Raw genomic sequence first — 15905 nt, 5'->3', positions numbered from 1 at the left:
GACTTGCTACGGGCCTTGCTGGTAAACCATACTGTTACTGTGCATGTACAAGATCCCGCCACCTACCTCCTGAGATGAGATGATGTAGAAATCCCAGTAGGCAGTTCGCAGGACTGTGTGCATACGCAGAAATGCCGCAAGAGATTTTGTAGTTACTTGTGGTGCTTGCACTGGGTCCGGGTATGTCACCTTTGTCTAAGCAAGAATGAGGGACCTCAACTTTGGAAAAAAAAAATGACTTTACTTTTTACTTTGTAATTGTGTTATCGGGAGGGGGAGGAGGCAAGGGATAGGAACATTAATAAAGAGTGAAGGTTTGCTTTAATGCTCACCTTGCATGTTACAATCTGGCAATTATGACCTCAGATCTAACAAATCCATATGATATAAGAACCTATGTACATTAACCAATCAGATTGTAACCAGTCAGGCAGATCCTTGAATTGTTCCAAAGCTGACCACACACGATCACATCTGATTGTACAATCTCCTTTAACCACTTGCCCTCCAGAGGATTTATCCCCCTTCCTGAGCAGGCCATTTTTTGCGATACGGCGCTGTGTTACTTTAACTGACAATTGTGCGGTCATGCAATGCTGTACATAAATTATATTTATGTCCTTTTTTTCCCCACAAATAGAGCTTTCTTTCGGTAGTATTTGATCTTAGAAACATAGAAAAGTGATGGCAGAAAAAGACCAAGTGGTCCATCGAATCTGTCCGTTTTTTTTTTGTGTGTGTGTGTGTTTTTTGTGTATTTTTGTGGGTTTTTTTGTTTGATTTTTGTTTATTATGTTTATTTTTTGTTTGTTTTTGTTGTTTTTGGGGGTTTTTTGGTTCACCTGTGCGTTTATTTTTTTTTTGCGCTATAAACAAAAAAAGACCGTCAATTTTGAAGAAAAAAACGTTTTTTACTTTATGCTATAAAACATGTCCAGTAAAAAAATTTTAAAAATAAAATTTCTGCATAAATTTAGGCCAAAATGTATTCTACTACATGTCTTTGCTATGAAAAAAATCCCAATATGTGTAAATTAATTGCTTTACATCAAAGTTATAGTGTCTACAAATGGCGTTATATATACTGGAACTTTTTCTTGTTTTTTGGGGGGTTTTTTACTAGTAATAGCGGCGATCAGTGACTGCAGGACTGCAGCGGGCATTCTGACACTGGGTGGGAACTAACTGCCACTGACATCCCCAGTGACACTAATACAGTGATCAGTGCTAATAAAAAGCACTGACACTGTACTAATGACACTTGTCAGGAAGGGGTTATCATCTGGGGCAATCAAAGGATTAACAGTTTGCTGTGTTGTGTTTCACTATGTAGACAAACTGCTTTGTATTGCTGTGCCGAGCAATACAAAGCAGCCTGTTCGTGCTGACAGGGGAGAGATCTGTGTTGTTTACATACAGACCTCTCCCCTGTCAGCACCGCCAATAATCACCGAATCCTGGCTGGGAATAGGTGGCTGAGACACCGTGATTGACATGCCGAGGAGCCAATAGCTGAATGCGTAGGGAGCATATGTGTATGCGCGCCACCGACCTGGAAATGCAAATCACATATATACGTGATTTTGTGCATCCCTGCCGCCATGTAGCAGTACTTCTGCTATAGGGTGGTTGGGAGGTGGTTAAATTGACCAAAACCATAACATTTTTGGACAAACCTAGCAATTCAATTTGCTTCTAGACAGTCTGTATAGTTTATGGTAGAACTTAAAATGGAACTTCACTCTCTCAATCAACATTGACTATTTTGAATCCTTATGTTGCTAGCATTAGTAAATAGATATGAAAGTAGGTCATATTTCCTTGTTTTAAACTGTGTTTTTACATGTCTTTAGTTACTTCCTGCTGTCCATGCCTAGGCAAATGATGTCATACATCCCAGGAGTCTTCAGGAAGGATTTTCTCAGCTAAGCACACCTGCATGCCTAAGCTATGGGTAGATGGATTCCAGGAAGTAAATGCTAAATTATTTTTCTGCCCTTACTCAAGATGGCCACTGCCAGAATGCTAGGGGGTGTTTTTCTAAGTGATTTATTAGCAAAATAAAGAATGGGGACATGGATGGATGAATGTTTGCTTAAAAAATAATTAAGTAGCGCTTTTGGTTTATGGTGCTCAGATACAGTGTAGTTCCACTTAAGCAAGATTGTTCAATTAAGACTGTACAGTGTATGGTCGCCTTAAAGGAGATTGTATGATCAGATTGTAAGGTGTGTGGGAAGCTTTAAATCTACCAAAACTATTGTATGACTGGAACACACCTCAACAATCCATTCAATGTGTACAAAGTCAGGCACACTCCTGCACTACATAGTTGATGGCAGATCTGAAAGAGATTATACAATAAGATTGTATTGTGTATGGTCACCTACAGTGGTCATACTCACTTTTATTATCCAATTGATGTTAAATGCAATCAAAGCAATCAGAAACCAATGGAATAGTCATAACTTCTCTCCTGTTGGATTTAGACTTGGTTTCAATTAGATTTTCTCAAACTGAGGCAATCAACTAAAGTGGCAGGTAATTGATTGTTTTACATCGATCGTCAGGACTGTGATAAGTCGGTCATTAAATTGATTGCATTTTGATCACATTATGAGGCTGCCTAGTGGAACCAGAGATGGGTAACTTAAGCTGGCCATACACGTATAGATTTTCATTCGAAAATTTTAATTCCAAGAATATTCATTTGATCTCCTAATCGTTAGTGGGGTCAAATCAATGTTTGTTTATGACAGCAGTGATGGGACAATTTGCAGGGGCAGGAAGGAAAACTTTTCAAGATCAAACAAATTATCTGCCAGTATATTTGGTTATTGTTCAGAAATTACATTTGTTTTAACTGCTTCCCTACCGCCCTATAGCAGATATACTGCTAGAGGGTGGCACAGGTGTGCAAAATCACATATATATATGCGATTTTGCATTTCTGAGTATGGGGCGCGCACAATGCACACGCTCATCCTACCTGTGCCGCCATTTGTGGTCAATCACCGGGCCCCAGCCAGTGATTACTCACCGGTGCCTAGTGATTGCTGAGCCTCTCCAATGGAGAGGAAAATTGTTCGTAAACAAAACAGATCTCCTTCTTGTCAGCTCATGCACACTGCTTTGGATGGCTGTGCACAGCACAGCCATGTAAAGCAGTGTGCTTACAGAGAAGCACACAGACACAAGTAAAACAGCACACAGCACGCAGTTAACCCTTTGATCATCCCTCATGTTATCCCCTTCCTGCCCAGTGCCATTAGTACAGTCTCAGTGCTTTTTTTTAGCACTGATTACTGTATTGGTGTCACTGGGGATGTCAGTGACACCAAGTCAGTTCCCCCCCAGTGTCAGAATGCCCACCGCAGTCCCTGCTATAAGTCATTGATTGTTGACATTACTAGTAGAAATAAAAATAAAAATTCCAGTATCTATACATCCATTTGTAAATGCTATAATGTTCACGTAAACCAATTAACTTACATGTATTGGGATTTTTTTTAGCAAAGACATGTCGCAGAATACATTTTGGCCTAAAGTTATGACAAAACTTGATTTTTAAATTTTTTTTACTGAACATGTTTAATAGAAAAAAGTCAATCTAAAAAGTTTAATAGCAAAAAGTCAATATTGTTTTTTTCTCAAAAGTGTAAATTTTTTTTTCATGGCGCAAAAAAACAAAAAACGCACAGGCGATCAAATACCACCGAAAGAAAGCTCAATTTGTGGGAAAGAGATTACGTAAATTTCATTTGTGTGCAGTGTTGCATGACTGCGCAATTGTCAGTTAAATTAACGCAGCTCTGTAATGCACAAAATGACCTGGTCAGGAGGACAATGACATTCGTTCATTCACCGAATGATCAAAAAATTTTCATAAGGATTTTCGTACGAATATTCTCGTCCTAAAATCTACATGTGTATGTCCAGCTTTACCATATCTTCCAACTATAGATTCAATCCTACTTCCCAATGTATGGCATATTGATCAAAGGTATTGTTGACTATCGATCAATTAATCCTAATGGGAAAGATTGATGGGAAAAGAAATAGATCACTTATGGAAGCATACAGTATATGGCCATTATAACACACCCAATTCTATTTTCCCTGAACCTGCAGATTAGTGGATGTTAATGGCAGCATATAAAATAAATGAATAATAATAATAATATCACATTTGAAGGGTGTTGTGAATTGGATTGATCATTTCATAGTGAACATAAACCTGCTCGCCCTATTTGCTTAGCAGCTAGGTCTTGGATACACCCAAAATTTATGTATGTATTGTGATTGGTTTTGCAATGCTCTCTCCCCTCTGATGTAGATGGAGGGATGGATGGATGTAAGGATGGATGATGATGATACATTGGAATCCGCCCTTCATATGTTTCCAGCTGACAACTACTTTAGATGATGCAAACCACTGACTTCTACTAACAATGAGAATCCATCCTTTATCTTCGCTTCATAATTGAGCTTTTAGCGTCCTGGCTAATTGCTTTTAAAATATTAAATTTTTTTAGCGAAGCTACTTTAAGAAATTTATCTGATGATTAAATGTGACAAGAGGAAATGCATTTACGGCCGTCATTATATATGCAGTCTAAATGCAGCTATCATATCACTGGACAAGGATAGGTTTACTTATGTGGGACCTGGCTACCTGCAACTATTGGAGCAATCCTGTTTCCTCTACTAATCCAATAAAGATAATAGTGCTTTCCTCTTCTTAATCAGCTGCTTAAATGTATTCATGAAATCCTGATTAAACGGCAGCCTCATATCTGCCCTTCACACCTCTTGTCTCATTCTATACCTAATAGGACAGGTTGCATTTTATTTGACTTACTAGAAAAGCGCATTCATACAATAGAATAGGCTACCCAAGAACAATGGATTTATTACAGGGATTGCATTCATACACTGCCGACGATTTATGCAGCGATTCACTCCCTGCCCCAAGGAGCTCACAATCTAAGATCCCTCTTTCACCTGCATGCATGGAGGGCCAATGTAGACAGCGGCCAATAAATCTACTAACATGCCTTTAGAGTGTAGGAAAACCTGAGCAAGTACAGGGAACATGCAAACTCCATGCAGCTCATGTCCTGATTGGGATTTTAACCCTAGTGCTGCAAGGCAGGAGTTGCTAACCACTAAGTTAATGAATGTGTGTATGTATGTATTGTTGTGTTCTGTCCTAGCACTGTTAACTTATTAAATCATATTATAAAATAACAATAATAATACAACATTTAATACAGTTTTTATTTGTGTATATATATATATATATATATATATATATATATATATATATATATATATATATAAAATTTCGTGTGTGTGTGTGTTGAGATTCATATCTATTTTTTTTGCCATTGCTATACTATTATCAAACACACACATAAACATATGTATATGTTTATGTAAATTGGTGTTGGGGATTCATATCTGTTTTTCTCCATTGCTGTACTATTATCAAACAAACACACACATATATATATATATATATATATATATATATATATGTGTGTGTAAATTTTAATTTATTGCTTTTACAGTGTGTGTGTGTATAAAAATTGGTGTTGGGGATTCATATCTGTTTTTTTCCATTGCTATACTATTATCAAACAAACACACACACACACATGAATATGTATACGTATGTTTACAGTATTAATATATACGAATAAATGCTGTAAATATAAATATATATATATATATATATATATATATATATATATAGTGTGTGTGTGTGTGTGTGTTTGATAATGGAAAAAATAGATATGAATCTCCAACACCAATTTATATATATATATATATATATATATATATATATAATTTATACTTTTTTTACAGTATATATGTACATTGGTGTGGAGGATTGATATCTCTGTTTTCCATTGCTGTCCATGTATTTAAGGAATATGAAGAGGCATCTGACCGTAGTTATACGGCTTCTCCGATGTCATCACCCCCTTTGTTGACCATAACTGTCAAGTGTATGAGATGTTCTTGGTGGTTTTGTTTAATTTGATTATTTGTCACGTTTGTGGCAGTTTGTATGCCAGCTCCCTCCCTTGTCTAGATGGGTCCACTGTCAGCAGGCTCCTATCAGCGGCTCTAGTTAACGATGGTTGTACAATGAGGTGACACTGAAGTGGTCCTTCCATAACCGATGTATGGAAATGTCTGCGATAAATGACAGTTAAGCCGATTAGTAGTATTTACCAAAATCAGCTGATTTGTCAGAGGATGCAGCTATTCCTTTTGTATGGTGCTGAAATCCGGTTGGCTGTTTAGTTGATTGGGTTGATTGTCCTTCATGAACCACTGGAAGGCTGTATTGTGGGCTGTGTGAGTCCAATATATCAGGCCATGTTAGTGATCGGAGCTGGGCTGCTGGGTCTGTCTATCGGGAGCAGATTGATAAAAGCCTGCCTCTTCTGAGCGTTAATATGATAGTTTTATTGAGTGTTCGCTGTTGTAGATCACATCAGACGCTGGAATCACAGACACTTCAATTAGCCTCGTTTGGTCCCTTCCATCCTTCTTGTTATTGCTGCTATATATGTACAACAGGCTGCCCACCGAGGGGGGACGCTATAGAGAGCCATGGAGAAAGCACAGCCAGGGTGTCAGGGAACTACAAGTCCCAGCATGTCCTGGACTTCAGAACCTTAGATCCAATAATGTATAAAGCTGCAGGTGCATGGACATAATAAAAGAATTCCACCTATGGGGCTGATTTACTAAAATTGGAGAGTGCAAAATCTGAGGCAGCTCTACCAATCAGCTTCAAGCTTCAGCTTGCTTTAATAAGCTTTGACAAAAAAAACTAGAAGCTGATTGGTTTCCATGCAGAGCTGCTCCAGATTTTGCACCATGCAGTTTTAGTAAATCAATGCGTCAGTGGTGAGTGCAGGCACACAACCATAAAATATGCAATTCAAAGCATATTTTTCTTACAGATATGAATTCAGGTGTATCATTTTCAATGGGAAGCATACAGACATCTGCGTAAGCATGCGCTGCTTTCAGATCTGCAACCAAAAATCAAAAACTCAGCTTTTGAGAATATGCATTTTATACAGTATGTATGGGCAGCACAGTGGCTAAATGGTTAGTACTTCCGCCTGGCAGAACTAGGGACATTGGTTTGAAATCCCAGCCACGGCACCTCCTGCCTGGAGTTTGCATGTTCTCCCTGTGCCTGTGTGGGCTTACTCCGGTTTCCTCCCACACTCCAAAGACATGCTGGTAGGTTAATTGGCTCCTGTCTAAATTGGCCCTAGTATGTGTATGTATGAATGTGAGTTAGGGACCTTAGATTGTACGCCCCTTGAGGGTTAGGGACTGATGTGAATGTGCAATATATATGTAAAGCACTGCGTAAATTGACAGCACTATAAAAGTACCTGAAATAAATAAATGTATGTGTGTAAACATATGTGTATGCTAATACATAGATGAAAAAAGTGCATTCTGGAGTTGAAAGGACAGCAGGAGAATCTAGAACTAGAATTATATACATTTTTGGCTTTATAGCTATAATGTATAAAGCTGCGTGCGCACCGACGTAATTTACTAAAACTGGAGAGTTCAAAACCTGGTGTAGCTCTGCTAAGAAACCAAGCAGTGTTCAAGTTGTAGCCTGGGTTCACGGTGCGGAATTCGCAGTGTTTTCTGCACTGCATCACATTCGCACTCCGTTCATGCAAACTACTGCGGGTGTGTATGTTAAGTTAATGACATCCCGAAATAGGTACACAAAATGCAGTGTGATGTCCAGAATCAGATTGCATGGGTATGAATACCCATGCGATCTGATTCTAGTGCAATGTACAGCGCTGAGCGAACTATTGGCGCTTTATAAATACTGTATAATAATAAATACTGTATAATAGTGCAGACCAAAAAAAGGGTCCTGCACCTTTTTGGTGCAGATGCGGTGCGATTTGAGTCATACAAAATGTATGTCTGAAATCGCACAACACAGAATTTACATGTGATTTGCACAGGAATGCGGTATGGTTCCTGTGCAAACCACATGCGATGTGCCGCACCACAGAAGTGTGAACCCAGGCTAATTGTCAAAGCTTCATTGAACAAGCTGAAGTTAGAAGCTGACCATGCACAACTGCACCAGATTTTGCACTCTCCGGTTTTAGTAATTCAACCCCTTACGGTACATGCACTTGTACTTATGTTTGAACATCAGTATTCCTGGCCAATATTTTTTGCATGTATTTTGTGCTCATTTGCAGATTTGCACACATGCATACACAAGTAAAGTCAATTCTAGCTCTCACAATGAAATTTAGCCTCTTCAAGTTACCATACATATGCACGTGTAAAATACTGTCTGGCAACTCAGATTTCTGTATTTTTTTTTCCTCATCTGTATACAACATATGTTTACGTACCTGTCTGTATAGGCTCCTTGAAAACAATGGGCTGTACCTAATAAAACATATTAAACAGGAAAACTATTGGCTTCTATTCGATCATTAAAAAAAACTGTATGGCTACAAATGCAAACTTTTTAGGAAATGCTGTGCAAGACAATATGTGCATTTAAATGCATCTAAATGCAAGCATTTTACAACGCATGCACATCATCAGAAAAAGTATTATAGCCATATGCATGTAACCCATATGTCTGCACATAAACCCATTCTATTGGCTAGAATATTCATTTGTGTGCTTCATCATTCGTGTATGTGCATATGTTATGCCTTTAAACTCCTCCCTGAATGCAGATGTTGTCCTTTTTTTTGACACATCTTAAACTCTGTTCTAAAATATGAATCAAGTGTCACAAGGTGCATGAACACATTGGCAGAAGGCTCAGAGGCATACAGAAAAATGCCTCTAAGGTCTCTTGGACATGGCCGAACAAAACGCTGCAAAACAGGTGCATTGTTGTCTATGGGGCAATGCACACAGCTGCATAAAGACCAGTAATTCAGCAATGCATTCAGAGCCAAAAAATAAAAGCAAAAAAAGGTGCACATGGTCATAAAATTTTCCTGATCTCATAGGCATATAGGCATGGTTTTTCTTGTGCCTGCGTAAATAATAATACGCCTGAGTTTAGATGCCTTTAAACATGTAAAGACTCATATGTATTTAAATGCATAAACTTCTATTTATAACCCCCCCCCCCCCATTGTAATTTCAATCCCAGAACACACTTTTGTATCTATGCATACGCATTTTCATGTGCATACTCATATATGTGCATAACGAAGATGTCCTCAGATGCAGGGTTCTCAATTTGTGGCTATGGATCTAAACACAGCACATGTTTATGCACCCGTGCGCTGGTCCCCACTGAAAACAATATACCTGTCATTGGATCCCTATTAAATGCTTTGAATTGCATTTTATTTCAGTCACAATCACACACCCTATTGTTTGAGTTTGTTCATTTATGTATCTGGGTGTGTGCAAAAGTGTATACAAGTATATGTATATTGGAACACTGGCAGCTAGAAGAGGATAAAGGCTCCATTCACACTTATGTGACTTGTCATGTGACTTTGGGTTCCAAAGTCGCATGACAAGTCACCCCACCCCCCCATGTGTCCCAATGGGTACCATTCATATCTGTGCGACTGCAGGTCGAAACCACTTATTGTAGTTCCTGCACTACTTTAGCAGCATGGTATTGGCATTTTTGGCTCTGAAGTGGTCCTGAGGTCTTTACATCCAGAACATCTTTACTATAGACAAATATACAATTGGCTAGAGGCTACCTACCACCCAGGAGAGCCCTAATACAGATTATTATCCCATCCCAGGAGTACCATTAAGCCATTCAGTCATTGTTGGGGGGCTTATCCAGGGTCCTGGGCTTTTAGTTGAACATTTAGTGAGACCTTTATATGCAATACTGGCCTCTTAGAGGTAATTAAGGTGTATATTACCAGGTCAGCGGCCCTTCTATGTTCATCTAATGGGGAGGCACTGTCATAGGGTGTGCGGTCCACTTCTCCGGGTTTGCTGGGATCCCCTCATCGATTGGCCTCTTATGGTGTTATCGGGTGCTTTCCTCCATTTTCTACGTGCAGATAAATCCTCTTATAGCTCCTGAAGAAGTGATATCATTACAAAACATGTTGAGTCATTACCATCACTACATAAAGAGTACCCTCTTTATCTATTGCCGAGATGCAGCATATCTTTGAAATTGTGGGGTCCACCAATAGTATGTGAATCTGCATTGATTTTCTCAAATATTACAGGGTTAGGTCATGTTCTGTAATGATTTTATATATGCATGTATATGTTTAATAAAGCGTTGCATTTTATGAATTGTTGTAGTGCTTATAAAGTCCATGAGTTTCCTTCCATTTTCAATCCTGCAATACTTTGGTCCGACTTTCATGGGACTTGAGGGTCATAGACTTCAATGTAAACTCTCCAAAATCACATGAAAGTTGCATCTGAATGTTGTGTGCGAATTTGTACAGCAGAAATATTTATCCATGGTCAAAGGCAAAGTCACACCAAAGTCGCACTCATCCAAAGTCGCATCAAAGTCACACCAAAGTCACATCAAAGTTGCACTGTAAAAAAAAGTGTGAATGGATCCAAAGAATTATACGTGTCTATACGCACGATCTTTGCGTTTTTCACTCAGGATCTTTCTGCTAGCCTCTAGATCCAGTAAATGATTATGTCCTTGTGCAAGAGGCCTTTAGAGTGCATTCGCACATGCATCCAATGCCGATTCCATGCGAGGACCCCAGCGGGGGTTCTCAGCAAATACCTGTTGGAAGCAGTCCTATTGAAAGTAATGGGAGGATGCCAGTTCACACAGCTAATTGCGTCCACACTGCGCCTAGGGCTGAACACTCGCCTGTGATTACTGCATGAGCAATTACATGTGAGTGGCTGCAGTTGGCTCTGGGAGCTGGCAGCCTCCTATTGCTTTCAATGGGGCTGTCTCCTGAAGGTAATTGTTGGGAACTCCCACTGGGGTTCTTGCATGTAATCTGCGTCGGGTGCACTCGCCTTAGGCGGTGTTTTTTCTCTGCCTGTGTGCATAGGGCTTAAAACTGTAGGAATGATTGGCAGTTTCAGCCATCAACCCTTTTAAAAAAAAAAGTAGCAAATATATGACATGTGCATGCAAATACATGGACATTTGATTTTCTAGTTTTCTGTAAATGAGGCCCACGTGCATAACGTGTGTTTAGCACTGCACTTTGAGAGGCATAGGAACATATTAACTACAGGAAACCCTAGAAGAACTCTCCTTATTGCTTCTGTCAAGTATGATGTATGGTTCACATTTGCACCTGGATAAGGCAGCCTTAGCAGTGAGCGAACACGTGAAGGAAACATGGGTAATATATAATTTGATTGGAATGACTGCAATATTACGTTGCATCAATTACACCAATTCCTCTTTATTGTTATTAGCAATTGGTTCCTATAAACCTGAAAGAGAGGTTGTGGCACTGACTCTTATTTTCTTTGCAGACATTATTATTATTATTCTCTGTGTACACAAGCAAAACTCATATATTGTGCTTTATTAAACATACATCATACATTACATTATAGTGCACTGTCTTTATATAAACTCATGTTCTGGATTCCAGAAATGGCTTTTTTTTTTTTAAACTGTGGTTACTTTTTATCAATTGATTTAAAAGATATAGCCAATGGTGCAAATGGCCATTACTGCTGGAGATGATTGCAGAGCCCCATTTTTAGTAGCCATCTCTTCTAATGGTCAACTCTCTTAGCTCATACTTAAGTAATAAGTACTTGAGTAATCATGTTTAAATGGTAATTGGCCATCACTAAAACCACTGTAATTGTGTTAGCGCAGCTAAAATATGTTATCATGGTAAAGGAAAACTAGTGAAATGTCTTTTATGGGGGGTTGCAAGGTATTGGCATTCAAAAAGTTAAAGTTTTACTAAACCCAGGCCCTGCATTCACTATATTAGGTCTTCCACAGTACACACAACATGGAAAAGCAATTATGGTAAATATAAACTGATAAATACCTTTTCTCATCAGCAGTTAGAACAGTCTTGTGACTTCTATCAGTGTCCAGCAGAGCACTGGTTAAAGCTTGTAGGAGGAGTTTTCATCCTACCCTATGAGGCTGCAGGACCCCTGACCCTCTCTCTGGACAGTGCTGATTGGTCCTGTGCTGATCACATGCATTATCCTAAGAAAAAAAACTCTTTAGCAATACACTGAGCATGTGCAGCTTGCCTCCAAGACTCTATCAGGAGATATATTATGGACAGTAGAAAAAGGGGAGGCTCAGAGAAGACAGGATCAAGAATATTTCTTTAAACAATATGGAGGATTAACCCCTTAGTGTTACTAAACCCACAACAGTAAAATCAGTCTGTATATGCAGTAAAGCATGCTTGTTATACTCACTGTGGAACCTAAGGGTTTAATCCACTGCATTGTGTAAAAAGACCATTTGTTCCTTTCTTCTCTGTCCCTCCTCTTGTTCCAATGTCCACATCTTATCTCCTGATAAGACAGACTGAACCCGTAGCCATTCTGCACATGCTCAGTTTAGTGTGTATTGCTAGAGAGGTTTTTTTTTCTTGCATGTGATCAGCACAGGGCCAAGCAGCACTGTCCAGACAGAGGTCAGGGGTTCTGCATCCTCCTAGAAAGAAAAATCATCCTACACACTTTAACATATGCTCTGCTGAACACTGAAAGAAGTCACAAGACTGCTCTAACTGCTAATGAGAAAAGGTATTTAGAAGTTTATATTTACTAAAATAATTGCACTTCCATGTTCTGTGTACTGCGGGAGAGCAGATATAGTGAATGCGGGGTCCTGGGTTTAGTAATACTAAGAACTAAAGGCAAAACTTTTTTTTTTTTATTAGAGTAATGGAGGTTATAACCCCTGTCAGATTTTTTTGCCATCTATGTCTTATTGTGGAGATTTTCCTTCACTTCTTGTCCCATAGCCAAAACAGAAAGTGAGAGGAAATCCCTGTAAGCTCCCAAAGGCACCAGAACTAAATTCTCCACTGGAAAATTACATTTACCTACTCTATATGTGGGTGGGATAACCACAGACATCCAAAATTATATATTGGACACCATCCCCCATATATTTACACAAGATAAGAAATTAAAGAAATCTCCAATTCTCCAACAAGGAGGGATGTGGAAAGTGTCACTAGATACAGAATATAAAAAACAAATATGACTTTATTTACATAATACATTAAAATACATGAATATATGGAGAATTGGAGTTTTCTTTCATTTCTTATCTTCCCCACTGGAAAATTTCCCCTCTATTACTTTTCTGGGAATAACCCAAAATTTGGGAGTTTCTTTGACTTTGCTGTTCAATGATAATGGTAAACAGGACAAATAGAGAGGGTGAATCTCCCTAATGGGGGCACAGACGGCAATAAAAACCTAACAAGCATTCTAATCCATTTCCACTCTATCCAAAACTAAAAAAAAGGGTTTTGCCTTTTAGTTCTATTTTAAAGTGTATGTAAATGCTAACAATACATTTCTCTTATTTGCTCATTTTTGTCCTGTTATATATATTGTTGAAAGCATTGTATTTATTCCAGAAGAGCAAAAAAAGCAGCTGTTAATCCAAATAGAAATCTTGTGAGCTGATAACGTTTTGTATGCTCCACCAGACTGTTCCCTCCTAGTTCTATGGACTACAAAACGCCTCCCCCGTTATGGAGAAGAGAGGGAGGCATTATATAGTGTTATGTAGTCCTCACACATTCCCTGTCCTAAAGTGACAACAGTGCCCAGTATGGGTACACAGAAAGTAGAAAGATTATACCTGTTTAATAAATAAGGTAAGGCACAAAAATGCCTTTACATCCGTGATAGATATTGAGAAACCCCCTTCATTTAGCACCAAATCGGACTTGGTGACAGAGGCCTTTTTTGGTAAAACACTGAGAAAACAGGCAGGGAGTTACCATTTTACACATTATCAGGCACATCTTCAGGGTTGCTCATGTTGTAATGCATTCATTGGGGCACTTTTCAGCACTTTTTGCACTCCTTGTTTCTTCCTCCCTTGATGAATCAGGAAGGATGCAGACAAACATTCAGTTTTGAAAAGCAACACTTTTGTTTTACTGCTTGCAACTTCTGCACCAAATTCACTTAATTTTAAGCCCCTTTCACATTGGTGTCATAAGGCAGATGAAAAGCAGACCACAATGTATCCCTATGGGCAAAACTATGGGGAAACAGATGTAGACAGAAATACATTAGAACATCCAATCACCTCTGGTTTGTTGCATTAACAAATGCATAGGTTAGGCGTAGTTCACACTTTCTTGTTGCAGAAACTTTACCAAAACACACAGCAATGCACATCACCTGTGTTGGTTTGATGAGATGCCATTCATTCTGATGTAATAGTATGTGGATACATTCCAAATTGCACCCTAACATGCCTTGCCAAGGGGCATGCGTGCATTGCAGTGTGGTGTGCTGCCAGAAAAGCTGCATGTCCATTCTCTGGGACATTGAGATGCATTGAAAGCCCATTTTATGTGAGCTACCTAACAAACCATGCATGAACACAATGCACCCAAGCGGCAAAGGGTGAACCCATACCTGTAAACGTGTTCGCAATGTTACAACAAAATGTGAAAAAATACAGTATTTTACCTCTCATTAGCTTCATTATAAGAATATTAAAAATATATATATAATCTTGCATGCTTCTATGGATAACAATAACCCTCCTCCTAATATTTACTCAGTGAAATTGTGTTCCCCTTGAGAAAGTCATGTGATGAGTGATGAAACGCATCGGAGAGGAGCTTTGGATGAGGTGCATTACGGAGCTGGCGAGTATTACGGCAATAGCGGTATAAACTGATCTGCATACGGTAATATAGGAGGACACACTGCATCACGGAGCCGGTAAGCATCATGGCATCAGTGGTGTATACTGATCTGCATACAGTAATATCAGATGACACACTGCATCATGGAGCCGGGGAACATCACGGCACCAGTGGTGTATACTGATCTGCATACAGTAATATCGGATGAGACACTGCATCATGGAGCCGGTGAGCATCATGGCACCAGCGGTGTATACTGATCTGCATACAGTAATATCGGATGACACACTTCATCATGGAGCCGGTGAGCATCACGGCACCAGCGGTGTATACTGATCTGCATACAGTAATATCGGATGACACACAGCATCATGGAGCCGGGGAACATCACGGCAGCAGCGGTGTATACTGATCTGCATATAGTAATATCACATGACACACTGCATTATGGAGCCGGTGAGCATCATGGCACCAGCGGTGTATACTGATCCGCATACAGTAATATCGGATGAAACACTGCATCATGGAGCCAGGGAACATCATGGCAGCAGTGGTGTATACTGATCTGCATACAGTAATATCGGATGACACACTGCATCATGGAGCCGGTGAGCATCACGGCACCAGCGGTGTATACTGATCCGCATACAGTAATATTGGATGAAACACTGCATCTTGGAGCCGGGGAACATCACGGCACCAGTGGTGTATACTGATCTGCATACAATAATATCGGATGACACACTTCATCATGGAGCCGGTGAGCATCACGGCACCAGCGGTGTATACTGATCTGCATACAGTAATATCGGATGACACACTGCTTAAGCCCTATCACTGCTGATTCCTCACGGCACAAATTTCCAGATTGCAAAGCAATTTATATTTGTGGCTTATTTTACTTGGTGCGGTCGGGTACCTTACACATGTGAGTGCGCATTTTGTATAATATTTGGATATTAAACTGTTTTAAAGTTTACGCACTATGTCTTTTGTTTATGAGGTGATGTGATGGTGAGAGTTGTATTTCAAAGAAGGTGT

The sequence above is a fragment of the Staurois parvus genome, unplaced genomic scaffold (assembly GCF_062004578.1).
Source record: "Staurois parvus isolate SC_StPar_1 unplaced genomic scaffold, SC_StPar_1.0 ptg000343l, whole genome shotgun sequence".
NCBI classification, from domain to species: domain Eukaryota; kingdom Metazoa; phylum Chordata; class Amphibia; order Anura; family Ranidae; genus Staurois; species Staurois parvus.
The sequence above is the reverse complement of the archived record's forward strand: the minus strand, read 5'-3'. Positions refer to the sequence as shown.